The sequence below is a fragment of the Vulpes lagopus genome, chromosome 11 (assembly GCF_018345385.1).
Source record: "Vulpes lagopus strain Blue_001 chromosome 11, ASM1834538v1, whole genome shotgun sequence".
NCBI classification, from domain to species: domain Eukaryota; kingdom Metazoa; phylum Chordata; class Mammalia; order Carnivora; family Canidae; genus Vulpes; species Vulpes lagopus.
Window position 1 is genome coordinate 70,694,638 of NC_054834.1, and position 12,384 is coordinate 70,707,021.

A 12,384-nucleotide genomic window follows, 5' to 3' on the forward strand; every position below is an offset into this window, starting at 1 on the left:
CTCCCCTATCTGCTTAGACATCTCCCCAGACCAGCAGCCAGCGCCAGGAGGGTTACTGATCCAGCCCGGCTGCTGCAAAGCCTCAGAGAGCTCATCCTTCGGCTCTAAGTTCTGTTTCCTGGACCTGTAGGCTTGGTAGGGTATGGGGCAAACCTGGCACCCAGAACGGCACCCTATTCCTTCAGGGCGGCCCTGAGCAGCACGAGGACCTCCCAGGGTGGCCTGCTTGGCCACTGCTGGGAAGTCATCACACCGTCCTTCTGTACCACCCAGCATCTGGCCCCCCAACACGGGACGGTGCCACCTCTGCCACTCCCCACAGCCAAGCACCCAACCCAGGGGCCCCACGGGGGGTCGGGGAGGGGGATACTGCCTCTGACGGTTCCCATCATGTCAGGATGTCCGAGTCCTCTTGCCATGCACTGTGCGCCCCTGTGCTTGCCCCTCTGCAGCCTCCATCCTGGGGCTCAGGCCTCACCCATACAACTGTGAGTGGGTATGCATGGTTTCTCAGCTGCGGCTGCACACCTGTCGCTTGAACAACAAACGGGTAAGGGGTGGGGCATGCTTCTATCACCTTGGGTGAGACCCCCTCCACCTGCACATTGTGTGTGTGTGTGTGTGCATGCACACTCACACTGGCTCAACCACAAAATCAGCAGAAAGCACAAGTAAAAACACAGCCACCAAAGACCAGCAGTCTTCAAACCACCGGCTTCACAGGGAGGGTCTCTTCCCTCCCCCATTACAGCACATCAGGTTAGTCTCCCAGCTCAGGAAGCTTCCAGGGAGAGAGATTTCAGGACAGACATTGATCCTGGACATTCTCAGCATAGTAAATACCATCCTAAGGGGGGAAGGGCTGCATTCAGCATTCTGTAAAGAGCCAGAAGCAGACCTTTGAAGACAACAGATTGGTGGCCTGACTCCGCACCCGCACCCCCGGGCCCAGGAAGGAGGAGCCTGCAGTTGGCTTCCAAGATGCCCTGCCCAGGCATCTGCACAGGCCCCCCCTCCCAAGACAAGGCGGGTCACAGGGCCCTCGCCTGGCTCATCTGCTTTGTCACCTTTTCTAAACACAGACAAGACAAGAGACACCCAACAGACCCACTCAGTGCCTGCTTCCCTGGCACCTCGGCCACTGCCCCACACACGTGCCGGGAGACAATAGGATCTGCAGATCCGGAGCTGGGAGCCTGATGGTGGGCTGTCAGATGCCCCTGAACTGCCTCCAATTCAAGGAGCCACAAGACCCTGCAAGACCAAGCAGTTGGGGTGAAAACACAGCCCAAAGACCACTCAGCCTGCTATTGCTGAGGCCAGGGTTTCTGCCCTCTGGGGCCTGGATCCACACAGCGCACACAGACCCAAGGACACACACGTCTAACCCAAAGGCTGTGCCCACATCCCTAGCTGTGACACCCTTAGTTTGTCCCCGGCCTGCGGGCTGTAACCTGGAGACAATTACAGAGGTCCACCTGTAAAAGGCATTTTGAAGGGGTTCAGGCAGACGGGCAGACACATATCTATATGATTTCTTGTGTAGACAGAGCAGCAAAGTGTGAGTAAAATCCCAAATGGCAAAAGAGCAGGAATCCAACCAACTGCTCCAGCAAGGCCAGGCTCGGCCCAGCGCAAGGATGCATGGGGGCGGAGAAGCCTACCTCACCCCGCAGGACCTGTCCACATCCCCAGACATTGGAAATCCTAACTCCAGCTGGCTGCTGACAGCAGACAGCCCGCAAGGGGGGAGGGGCGGTGCCTGGGGAGCCCCGGCTGGTAAGTGGCCCCAGGGGCTGCTGACAGCGCCCCCTCCGCGGCCCACCTCCCCAGGACCCTCTGGTTGACTCCTGTCTGCCCTCCCACTTGCTAAGTCTCTATCTTTGGGGGGTCGGTGGCCCAGAGATGGTGAGGCAGGGTCTTCCCTCAGCCCGGGCAGCCCCTCGCTGTGGCCCAGACACCGCTGCCCCCGGGAAGGCGCCGGGCGCGGCGATGCCACAGGCGGGGTGCGCGGGTGCGCGGGTGCGCGGGGTGCGCGGGGTGCGCGGGTGCGCGGGTGCGCGGGTGCGCCCCGACCCAGGGCGGCCGGGCTGGGGGCGCGCAAGCCCCCCCGCGACCCCCGTGCAGGCCCGCGGAGCGAGCGGGAAGCCGGCTGCGCGCGCCGCTCCCACTCCCGGGCCCCCGCGCCCCCGCGCCCCCGCGCCCCCGGGCCCCACCCGGCTGCGCCCCAGTCCCCGGCCCGAGCGCCGCGGTTCGGGGCTCCCCGACCCCCGCGGCCGGCGGCTGGCGGCCCTCCCGACGCGCGGGGCCCTCCCGGCCCGGCCCGGCCCGCCCCGCCCGCCGCGCCCCTGCGCCTACCGTGCGGCGACTCGGTGCCGGCGGGCGGGCCGGGCGCGCGGGGCTCAGCTGGCGGCGCGGCCCGGCTGCAGGAAATGCCAGAGGACTGATCCAACCGCGGAGCCCAGGGAGGGAGCAGGGAGGGAGGAGGAGGAGGGAGCAGGGAGGGGAGGGGAGGGGAGGGGGCGGGGAGCAGGGAGGGCGCGGGAGGAAGGAAAGAGGGAGGAGCAGGGAGGAGGGAGGGGGCCGCGGGGGGGGGGAGGGGCGAGGAGGAGGGGAGGGCTCGGCGGCCACAAAACCCGGGTGGGATCCCGGATTGGGGCACAGGGACCCCAGGCTTCCTCGCCGCCCTACTCCCTACCCGGGTCTGGTATGTGGCAGTTGGATCAGGCCCCTGGGCAGGGTTGACGGTGGTGAATGAGCCTGGGGGGCCAGGGGGGTAGCCTGGAGGGGGCCTCCCATTTACCAGCTGCCAGATGGTGCAGTGGTCACAGATGCTTGGTCGCTTGCAGCCCACCCTAGCAGAGTCCAGGGTGCCCCCTCTCTCTTCCTGGGCCCCAGACCAGTTTTCTTCCAGGCACAGAAGCCACCAGAACATAGAAGGAACCCCAGAAACCCAGGCCCTCTGTCCTTGTCTTACAGGTGTGCCAAACACCCCGTTTCTAGCAGGACCTCTGGCCAGGAGCTTACTGGGCGCCCACCTGCACATTTCCTCCGGTGTGTCCCCCTCATCCCTTCTGCTCCCAGAGAGCTTTTTAGATCTTGAAGCCCTGTTCTATTAAGTCACTCATGCTGCAGGTGGGAGCCGAGCAGTGTGAGGGTCTCCCCAGCCCTGGCCACCATGCAGTCTTTGGAACTGCAGGGGGCCTCCTGAGAGCATCTACCTTGGGGGGGGGGGGCAGAGACAAGATGAACCTGGTCCCTTCCAGGCACCCCCGGCCCGGGTAGGCCATGCAAGGGCACAGAGCCTTTTCAAAATGGAAACCCTCAGCCAGTCTGCTCCCCTCCAAGGAAAGGGACACCTTGGCCAAGCCCCAGTCTCTTCTCCCAATCTGAAGCTTCTGGTTCACAGGTGAATGTCCACCTTTTTATTTATTGTTGGGTCAAGGGTGTCCCAAGGGCAGCCCCTAAGCCTGCCGGTCAGGGGGATGCAGCAGGACCACTAGGCAGGACTGTGGGGCAAGCCTGGCATATTTGACTGCCCACTGGGGCCCCTTTCAGGCTCTGGGACTGGAGAGAGCCAGTCTCCTGGGGAGAGCCACTGCAGGAGGGCCCACTTGATCTCTGCCCCCAGCCAGCCGGGTATATCCCCCAGCCAAATCCCTTCCCCCAGCCTCAGCACCAGGCCCACCTCTTAGACCAGGTGGTGGTTCCCAGGGGCACAGAAGCACCAGCCACTGATGGTTATGAGGGGCTTTGGGCTAGGGAGGGGGGTACTACCTTGGACTGCTCTGAGTGCATCCCCAGGACTAGCCTGCTCCCACCCCATAGTCACCTTGCAAGGCCTTCGGATGCAGAACTGCTCAGACAAGATGCTCAGGGCCATAGCGGACTCTTGATCTGCGCCCTGCGGCAAGTGGCCCCCCCTTCAGGAGAGGGTCTGCTCAATGCGCAGTGCAGGGCAGATGGACACCTGCTGGGACTACTCCTCCCTCTCTGAAGCCTCTTCACAAGCTGGGGTGTGGTGGCCAGGAGCCTAGCAAACTGCTGGTTGCTGGGCCAGTGCGTGAGGGACTGAAGAAGAAAACAAAGCTGTTCTCTCCTGGGGCGGAGGTCTCAGGGGCCACCGTAGGGGAAGTTTCCAGTCACTGATGATCCTGGTGACTTGCAATCAGCTTGATGTCACAAAACGACGTTGCTGAGGTGTCAAAGGGACACCTGGCCAAATATAGGGATGGGGGTGGGAAAGACTGTCCTCCCAGATGACAAAGGGGGGTGGGTCACAGGGTGGAGTCTGGACAAGCTTGATGCACTCACTGTGATGGATCACCAGGTGGATCACCAGGTGACCACCTGGGAAGCAAGGAAGGTGCCACCCTGCTAGACCCAGCACTAGGTGTCAGCAGCATGGCTGACCCTGGACTCTTCCAGAAAGACCCCTTCCAGCTTCTTGCCTGGTTTAGGAGAGGGAGCATGCTCCAGAGAGCAGCTCGGTCCCTGGGCAGGTGACCTGTTCCTCTGGGCCTCAGCTCATCCACCTGTCAAATGGAGGTGGTGTATGGGCATTGTGGTCAGTGTGGAGGACCAAGACTGTGGAAAGGCTCGGGGATGAGCGGAGTGGGGTGGGCTAGCTGCTGGGAGCTGCGGGGTCTTGGGCAAGTCCCTGCAATCCTCTGCCCTGGTTTCCTCACCTATAAATGGGGCCAAGAAGAGTAGCTTTCCCTCCTCCCCTGTCCAGAGTGGCCATGCGTACCCCGGGCAGGAACACACTTCTGAACTGAACCCAGGGAAAGGAATGGCTCTGGGGGCACTTGGATGGCTCAGTGGTTGAGCATCTGCCTTTGTCTCAGGTCATGATCCCAGGGTCCTGGGATTGAGTCCCACATCCAATTCCCCACAGGGACCCTGCTTCTTCCTCTGCCTGTGTCTCTGCCTCTCTCTTTGTGCCTCTCACAAATGAATAAATAAAATCTTAATAATAATAATAAAAAAAAGGGATCCCTGGGTGGCGCAGCAGTTTGGCGCCTGCCTTTGGCCCAGGGCGCGATCCTGGAGACCCGGGATCGAATCCCACATCAGGCTCCCGGCGCATGGAGCCTGCTTCTCCCTCTGCCTGTGTCTCTGCCTCTCTCTCTTCCTCTCTGTATGACTATCATAAATAAATAAAATTAAAAAAAAAATAATAATAATAAAAAAAAACACAGGTGCAGGGATAAAGCCTCACAAGCCCTCACTCCTCCCACTAGACCTGGCTAACTCCCTGGTGAGGGTTGGGGTAGTCAGACACCATGGAACACACCTAGAACACACCTGGGCCCCTTTCAGAGACCGTGGCTGCAGGGATGGGCTTCCCTGGGCTCCCTCCTCTGCAAGGCCCGGCACTGGTGGGCTGAGGTCCCCGCGGAGGAGAGCTGAGCCAGGTGTGGTGCCCGCTGTATCCTTGCCTCTGCTTTCTGAGCCGGCAGGATCTGCAGTACAATTTCTCCCCATTTCTCAGGTAAGGAGACTGAGGCCCAAGTTGTAAGGGTGTAGGTGGGATGCCCTACTCCTAGCTGGGCCCTGATCCTGCTACTCTGGGGGTCAGGGGGGCAACCTGGAGGTTTGGCCAGGGCAGGTGAACCTGGGCCTGGCTGCCTTCCCTGCCGCCCTGAGGGCAAGTCCACCCTGGGGGTGCGGCATGCAGAACTTGGAGACAGCTCTGGAAGCATCTGTGCTGTGAGACCCTTCTCTCCCTAGGCTGTTCCCTCACCTGGCAGTGGGGCTAAGGTAACACCCACAAGTGGTGTATGTTGAGTTTGAAGCCCGATGGTCTCCAGAACACAACAGCTAATTCTTAAAAATGCTTGTGGCATTTATCCATCTGTCACCATGAGTCTGGCACTGTGTCCTCAGCTTCTACGTGTGACCCCGCTGCATCACCCGCTCTGCATAGGTGGGGGTCACCATTGTCCCCACAGCAGGGAGGGGAGGTAGAGGCAGGGCTTCAGGCCATGCACGGGTCAGGCCCACCCCCCTGGCAGTGGCAGGAGTCAGGCTCTCCCTCTCTGCGCCTCGGGCCTGGGCGGGCCTGGGCGGTACTGGTGTCTGTGGCCTCAACTCCCACGGTGGAGGGTGGCGCCGGCAGAGCCTGAGGGGGGGCCCGGGGAGGAGCAGGGAGGCTCTGTGTCCCCTGACATGACCCTGCTTTCCACAGAGACGCCGCTGTCCTCACACCCTGAGTCACCGAGCCAGGTGCGGGGGGCTGAGCAGGGGCCGTCTTCTGTTCTCTCAGGGAAACCGGGGAGAGTCCAGCTGCAGACTCTCCTTCAGAAGGCTGGGGGGTTCCTGCCCCCAGGCTGGGGCTTCCTGAGCAGGCCTGCCTCCTGGGTGGTGCTCACATGTGCCCTCTCCGTGTCTCTTACACACATACCCGTCTTCCAGAAAGCCCTGGATTCAGGCAGACATCTGATGGTAATAAAGACACGCCTTTCCCACCTCTCTGGGCGACAGTACTTGTGCTACCTGGAGGGATGAGAAGGTGCTATTTATAGAGCAACACCCCCATGTCCAGACTTGGGAGGCTGGCGTGGCCTTCGGGGCTCATGAGGAGCATGTGTGCTGTGTGCTGGTGAACGTGCTCATGCACCCGTACCCGGACCCCCTCGCACATACAGAGTTGGTTCTTGCAGGTGAAAATCTAGGCCAGTAGACATGTCTTCTGGCTCGTGCATGGGGCAAGTGCCTGCAGTATCCTCTGGGGCACTGAGCACTGAGAAGGGAGCAGGACCATGATGGGACAGCTGCGAGGTGGGGTGATGTGCTCAGGGAAACACCCCGAGGGGGGGCAGTGCCCAGGGGAAGGGGGCCAGCTCACTCACCCCCAGCCATATTCTCTGGCAGGGCCCACCTGCAGCTTAGCTGTGATATCCACTGTGTGTCAGTGGCCTCTTCTCTGGGCAAGAGCAGCACGCAGAAGCTGGAAGTCAGCCGGAGGAGGTGCTGGCAATCTTTGGAGTTTCTTGGCCTGTGGTTGCATCCCTCTAGCCTCTGCAGCTGTCGGCCCACCACTTTCTCCCCTCCCACCTCTTGTGACACTGTCTTGAATCTCCTCCTTCTTCTTCGAAGGACACAGTCATTGGATTTAGGATCCACCAAGATCATTCAGAATGATTTCATCTGGAAATCCTTAAGTACACCTGCACTTGCACCTTATGTCCAGATAAGTCCATATTCACAGGTACTGGGGGTTTGGACATGGGTGTGTCTTTCTGGGGGACACACGTCACCCCACTATGGCAGGTAACCATCACACCTGCAGTGCTTGTATTAGCGAGCTTGTCCTTGGTACGTTGGGCTTCTTTCCTGTTCTAAATGCTTTTGTTCTGGTCTTCATGTGAGGACACAGCTTTAGGGTCCGGGAAGCCAATGACTGGAGCAAATCCAGGCTGGACGCCTGTGCCCTGCCCTCCTTGCCCAGTGGAGAGGATAGAATGAGCAGGGACGGCTTTCCCTGGAGCACTGAAGGCCTCAGCCTTCCTCGGGGGCTGCCTTATCTGTCTGGTGATCACCAGTCAGTTGGGGTGACCCAGTGTCCCAAGGCACAGGTTTTGGAAACACGCTGGGGCTGAGGTCTGGCTTTGTACAGTCTGCCTTTGGGAGAACCGTGGGGAATCTGGCACATTCTCTCTTCCAAGTCCGGGGAGGGCTTGAGGCTGCTGCCTATGACACATGGACAGTGAGTGCTGAAAGAACAGTTTCCAAGGCCGGATCTGCCTTTGGGACTCTGCGGAGGGAGCAGCTGCGGGGGCGGGGGGGGGGGGGCGGGTATATGTGCCCAAGAGAGGTGCTACCCTTTCTTCTGTGGAAAACCTGATGTGGAAACCTGTCCTGTGGAGGGTGGCTCTGCAGATCCACGGTGCTGGGTCTGGTGGTGGTCAAACGTGCTGCTCCTGTCACCAGGACACTGCTCAGCAGCCACTCTCTTATGGGGCTGGGTTTTGGTTAGCAGGCATAACTTGTCCACCAAGAGGCTGATAAGAAGCCCAGCAACATTATGGGAAGGTAACCGAGAATGTGAGGAGGGAAGATCATGCAGGTCACATGACATGTCACTTTGGAGCATGCACAGCTCTGGGGTGCTTCTTTGCCCCTGCAGGAACACCAGGGCTCCCTGCAGCTGCGATTGTCTACACTTACTTTGGAGGATCTAGAGCAGCAGTTCTCAAAGTGTGAACTTGGAACACTCCTGGGCATCTCTGAGACTGTTCCAGGGGTCCAAAACACAAAAGATTATTATGCTTCTAGAATGCTATTTGCTTTTTTCACTTATTCTCTTATAATTGACAGGGGGATTTTCCAGAGGCTACAACCATGTGATATTTCAATATGGAACATGGAAGCAGATGTGAGAATCTAGCTGGCTTCCATTAAGCCAGATGTTAAAAAGACTCTCAAAAAATGTAAAACAATGTCATTCTTTCCAACAAATACTTTTATTTTGGAAAATATAGTTTTCATAAATAATGCAGTATTTGTGTTAACATAATGGGTTTATCATTGTTATTTTTATAAAGAATAATTAAATAAATATATTTTAAAAATTAGAGTAAACATTGACAGACTAGTCTACAGAAGCAAATGTTCTCTGTGGTCCCAATAATTTTTTTTTTTTTAAATGGAAAGGATCCTGAGATTAAAAGGTTTGAAAGCCACTGATATAGAGGATGCTAGAAAGTGGATTACAGAGATTTCAGTATGGTATGCTGGAATTAATTTGGGCTTTAGAGTCAGAATGGGATGTGAATCCAGGCTTTGCCACTCTCACCTTCTCCTCTCCTATTATTATCATCTTCATCACCATCACTATCATGATCATGATCATGATATTCACCATCATCACCACCATCATGATCATCATCATCACCATCATCTCCACTACCACCATTATTGTTGAACTCACCATCTACTCTCAGTACACCAAAGTACATGAAACACTTAAATGTAATCTAAAAAATAGACAAAAAGTCTATTTGCTGAAAATACAAAACACTGATGAAAAAAACACCAAATAAGACATAAACAGGGGTACCTGGGTGGCTTAGTTTGTTAAATCTCCCACTCTTGATTTTGGCTCAGGTCATGATCTCATGGTCATGAAACTGAGCCCCCCCCACCCCCACTGCCCCTGTGCTCAATGGGAGGTCTCCTTGAGATTCTCTCCCTCTAGGGATCCCTGGGTGGCGCAGCGGTTTAGCGCCTGTCTTTGGCCCAGGGCGCGATCCTGGAGACCCGGGATCGAATCCCACATCGGGCTCCCGGTGCATGGAGCCTGCTTCTTCCTCTGCCTGTGTCTCTGCCTCTCTCTCTCTCTGTGTGTGACTATCATAAATAAATAAAATTAAAAAAAAAAAAAAAGATTCTCTCCCTCTAGCTTGTCCCTACTACTGCTCCTCCTCCACTACTTGTGGGCATGCACACTCTCTCAAATAAATAAATAAATAAATAAATAAATAAATAAATCTTTTTAAAAAAGACAAACAAATAGCGAGACATACCATGTTCATGAATTGGAACACTCAATACTGTTAAAGGCAAAGGTTAATTTGCCTTAAACTGGTCAATAGATTCAACACAATCTCAATCCAAATTCCCGCATGATTTTTTGGTATAGAAAGCGACATGCTGGTTCTAAAATTTGTGTGGAAACTCAAAGTAACTAGAATAGCCAAAACTGTTTTGAAAAAATAAAATAAAATTGGAAAACTCACACCGCTTTATTTTAAGACTTACTCTAAAGTTAGAGAAATCAATCTTGTGCAGTATTGGCAGAAGAACAGACACAGATCAATGGGACAGGAACAGAGCCACACATATATGGTCAATCAACTCTTTACAGAGATACAAAAGCAATTCAATGGAGAAAGGAGCATCTTTCCAGCAAATGGTGTTGAAATAGTTGGATATCCACATGCAAAAATAAACACACATATACCTAGACCAATGCATAAACCTTGGTACATACCTTGTGCCTTAACCAGAGGTTAACCCAAAATGTGTCATAGACCTATATCTGAGACATAAAACTATAAAACTTCTAGGAAAAACATAAGAGAAAGAAAATCTTTGTGACGTTGTGTTAGGCCACATTTTCTTAGCTATAATACCAAAGCACAATCTGTACCAGAATAAAATGGTAAATCAGACTTTGGCACTTCATCAAAATTAAAAACTTCTCCTATTTCAAAAATGCTGTTAAGAGAACAAGAAGATAAGCCACAGGCTGAGAGAACATGTTTGCAAAACACGTATCTGATAAAGGACTGGTATTCAGAAAATATAAAGAATTCTCAAAACTCAGTAAGAAAATAAAACAACCCAATAAAAATGGACAAAACATTTGAGCAACCATCTTACCAAAGAAGCTTTGCCTGTGGCAAATAAGCACATAGGAAAGCTTTGGTCATTAGAGAATTGCAGATAAAAACCATGATGAGCTAGCGCCACACACCCGTTAGAATGGCCAAGGCAGATAATGAGTACCCAGGGCTGGCAGGGTGGGCAGCAACAGAGCCCTCCACACTGAGGAGAGCAGTGCAAAGTGGTGCAACCAGCCGGGATGATGGTTTGGTGGTTCCACATACAGGAAAACAGATACTGACCATGAGACCTGCCTGTTCTACTCCTGGGTATTTACCCAAATGAAATGAAAACTTATGCCCACACGAAACCTACATGAAAATGCGTATGTACAGCAGCTTGACTCTTAATCATCCAAGGCTGAAACAACCAAATGTCCTTCAACATGAGGGGGTAAAGAAAATGTGGTACGTCCCTTCAGTGGAAAACTAGCCAACAATCAAAGGAGCAAACCATAGACACACTCAACAACATGGATGAATCTCAAATCGCTCCAAGTGGAAGAAGCCAGACATAAACGCCTACGCATGGTATGATTCATATGATGTTCTGGAAAAGGCAAAGTGTAGGGACAGGAAACACGTTGGTTTTGCCAGTGGTTCAGGGTGGAGTGAGGATGGACTGACCACAGGGAGACACCAGGAGATTCTGGGGGGTGCCAGAACTGTTCTTCAACCTCACCTCGGTTGTGGTGGTGGTTACACAACTGTATAGCTTTGTCAAAATGCTTACAGCTATACCCTGAAAAGGATGGACTTTACAGAGTATAATTACACATCAAAAGGCATGTTGGTGGAACAATGAAAAAGTGTATATATAATTGGTAAGCGACAATTTGAAAATAAATAACTGAGGTCTGCATATCAAAAAGAAATGAGTGGGGACCAGACAGCTTGGCTTGCATGGAGACACGCACCACGCCTTATAAGTACTCTGGAGAGGGCCCAGCATGTACAGGATCGTGAGCTCCAGCCCTTTCCAAAAGCACCTCTGGTCCTGGTTACCTGGAGTCTTATCGCCAGGGCCAGGGCAGGGGACCCAAGCCTTCAAAGGTATGGCTCCCAGGACATAGGGGTGCCTATGGACATAGGTCATCAGCCAAGGCTGGTGTAACAGCTCCGTGGGGCCAGCTCAGGGTAAGGGAGCCGCTGATGCTCAGGCTTTGGAGGGTTGCCCATGGGTCTGCAGTGAGAAGGGCTGGAGGTGGCCCATCATGAACGTCAAGGCCTTCAAAGTCTCTGAAAGTATACCTAGAACCCAGAGTGTGCCCAGCCAAGGATGACCACAGCCTTGTCTGGGGTGGGAGAGAAGCAGTGTCTGTCACTGCAGGCCTCAGGGTCCTCCATCTGGCCCTCTCTGGAGGAGTTTGGCCACAAGTATGGGGCCATCCTCCCAGAGGTGGCTCCTGGCTGGGGGTCTGGCGCTGTTCCTAGATGTGGGCGTGTGCCATTGGAGGCGGGGCACTCAGGCCCTTCCCTATCGCTGTTTTCCTGAGCTGTCAGGGGCTGTGACAGGCCAGCCAGCAGCAGCCCTGCAGCTCACACCTTGTATTGCTGACCAACGAGGAAGAGGCACATGGTGGACTTCTGGGGAAGGGGGTGCTGCAGGAGGCTCAGCTTTGGAGGGGCCTGGGCAGTGGGTGTAGTGGGAAAGGCTTCACTGAAGATAGACAAGACAAAAGGGAGGCTGTGGATTTGTACAAAGAGGAGAACAGGGCCTAAGTCTCCTGCCTGGGGGCGCACAGGTCCGGGCTGAGCCTGCAGCTCCTGCATCTCCTTGGGGTTGAGAGGTGGACTCCAGAGAAGCCCTCTTGTGGGCACCACCAGCGTCCACCACTCCCTCTCCTTCCTTCCTGCTTCATGATGAAAACCAGTTCCTTGAAGTCCACGCCGCCCATCAGAATTGTAACTCTGCCTTCCAACAACTGACCATAATTGCCTTGATTTTTATTCGAGGCCCTATTTTGTGGAAAGAATCTCAGCTGGTTCAGAC

General features: G+C 54.8%; 1 protein-coding gene across 1 annotated transcript in view; it reads right to left on the reverse strand.

Moving 5' to 3' along the window:
- The window catches only part of OSBPL5 (oxysterol binding protein like 5), a 50,862-nt gene extending 48,386 nt beyond the window's left edge, over window positions 1-2,476 (reverse strand). The window contains exon 1 of the mRNA XM_041722992.1: window positions 2,359-2,476. The gene's annotated coding sequence lies outside the window, so the exon portion shown is untranslated. The remainder of the gene's footprint in view (window positions 1-2,358) is intronic.
- Between the last annotated feature and the right edge of the window lie 9,908 nt (window positions 2,477-12,384).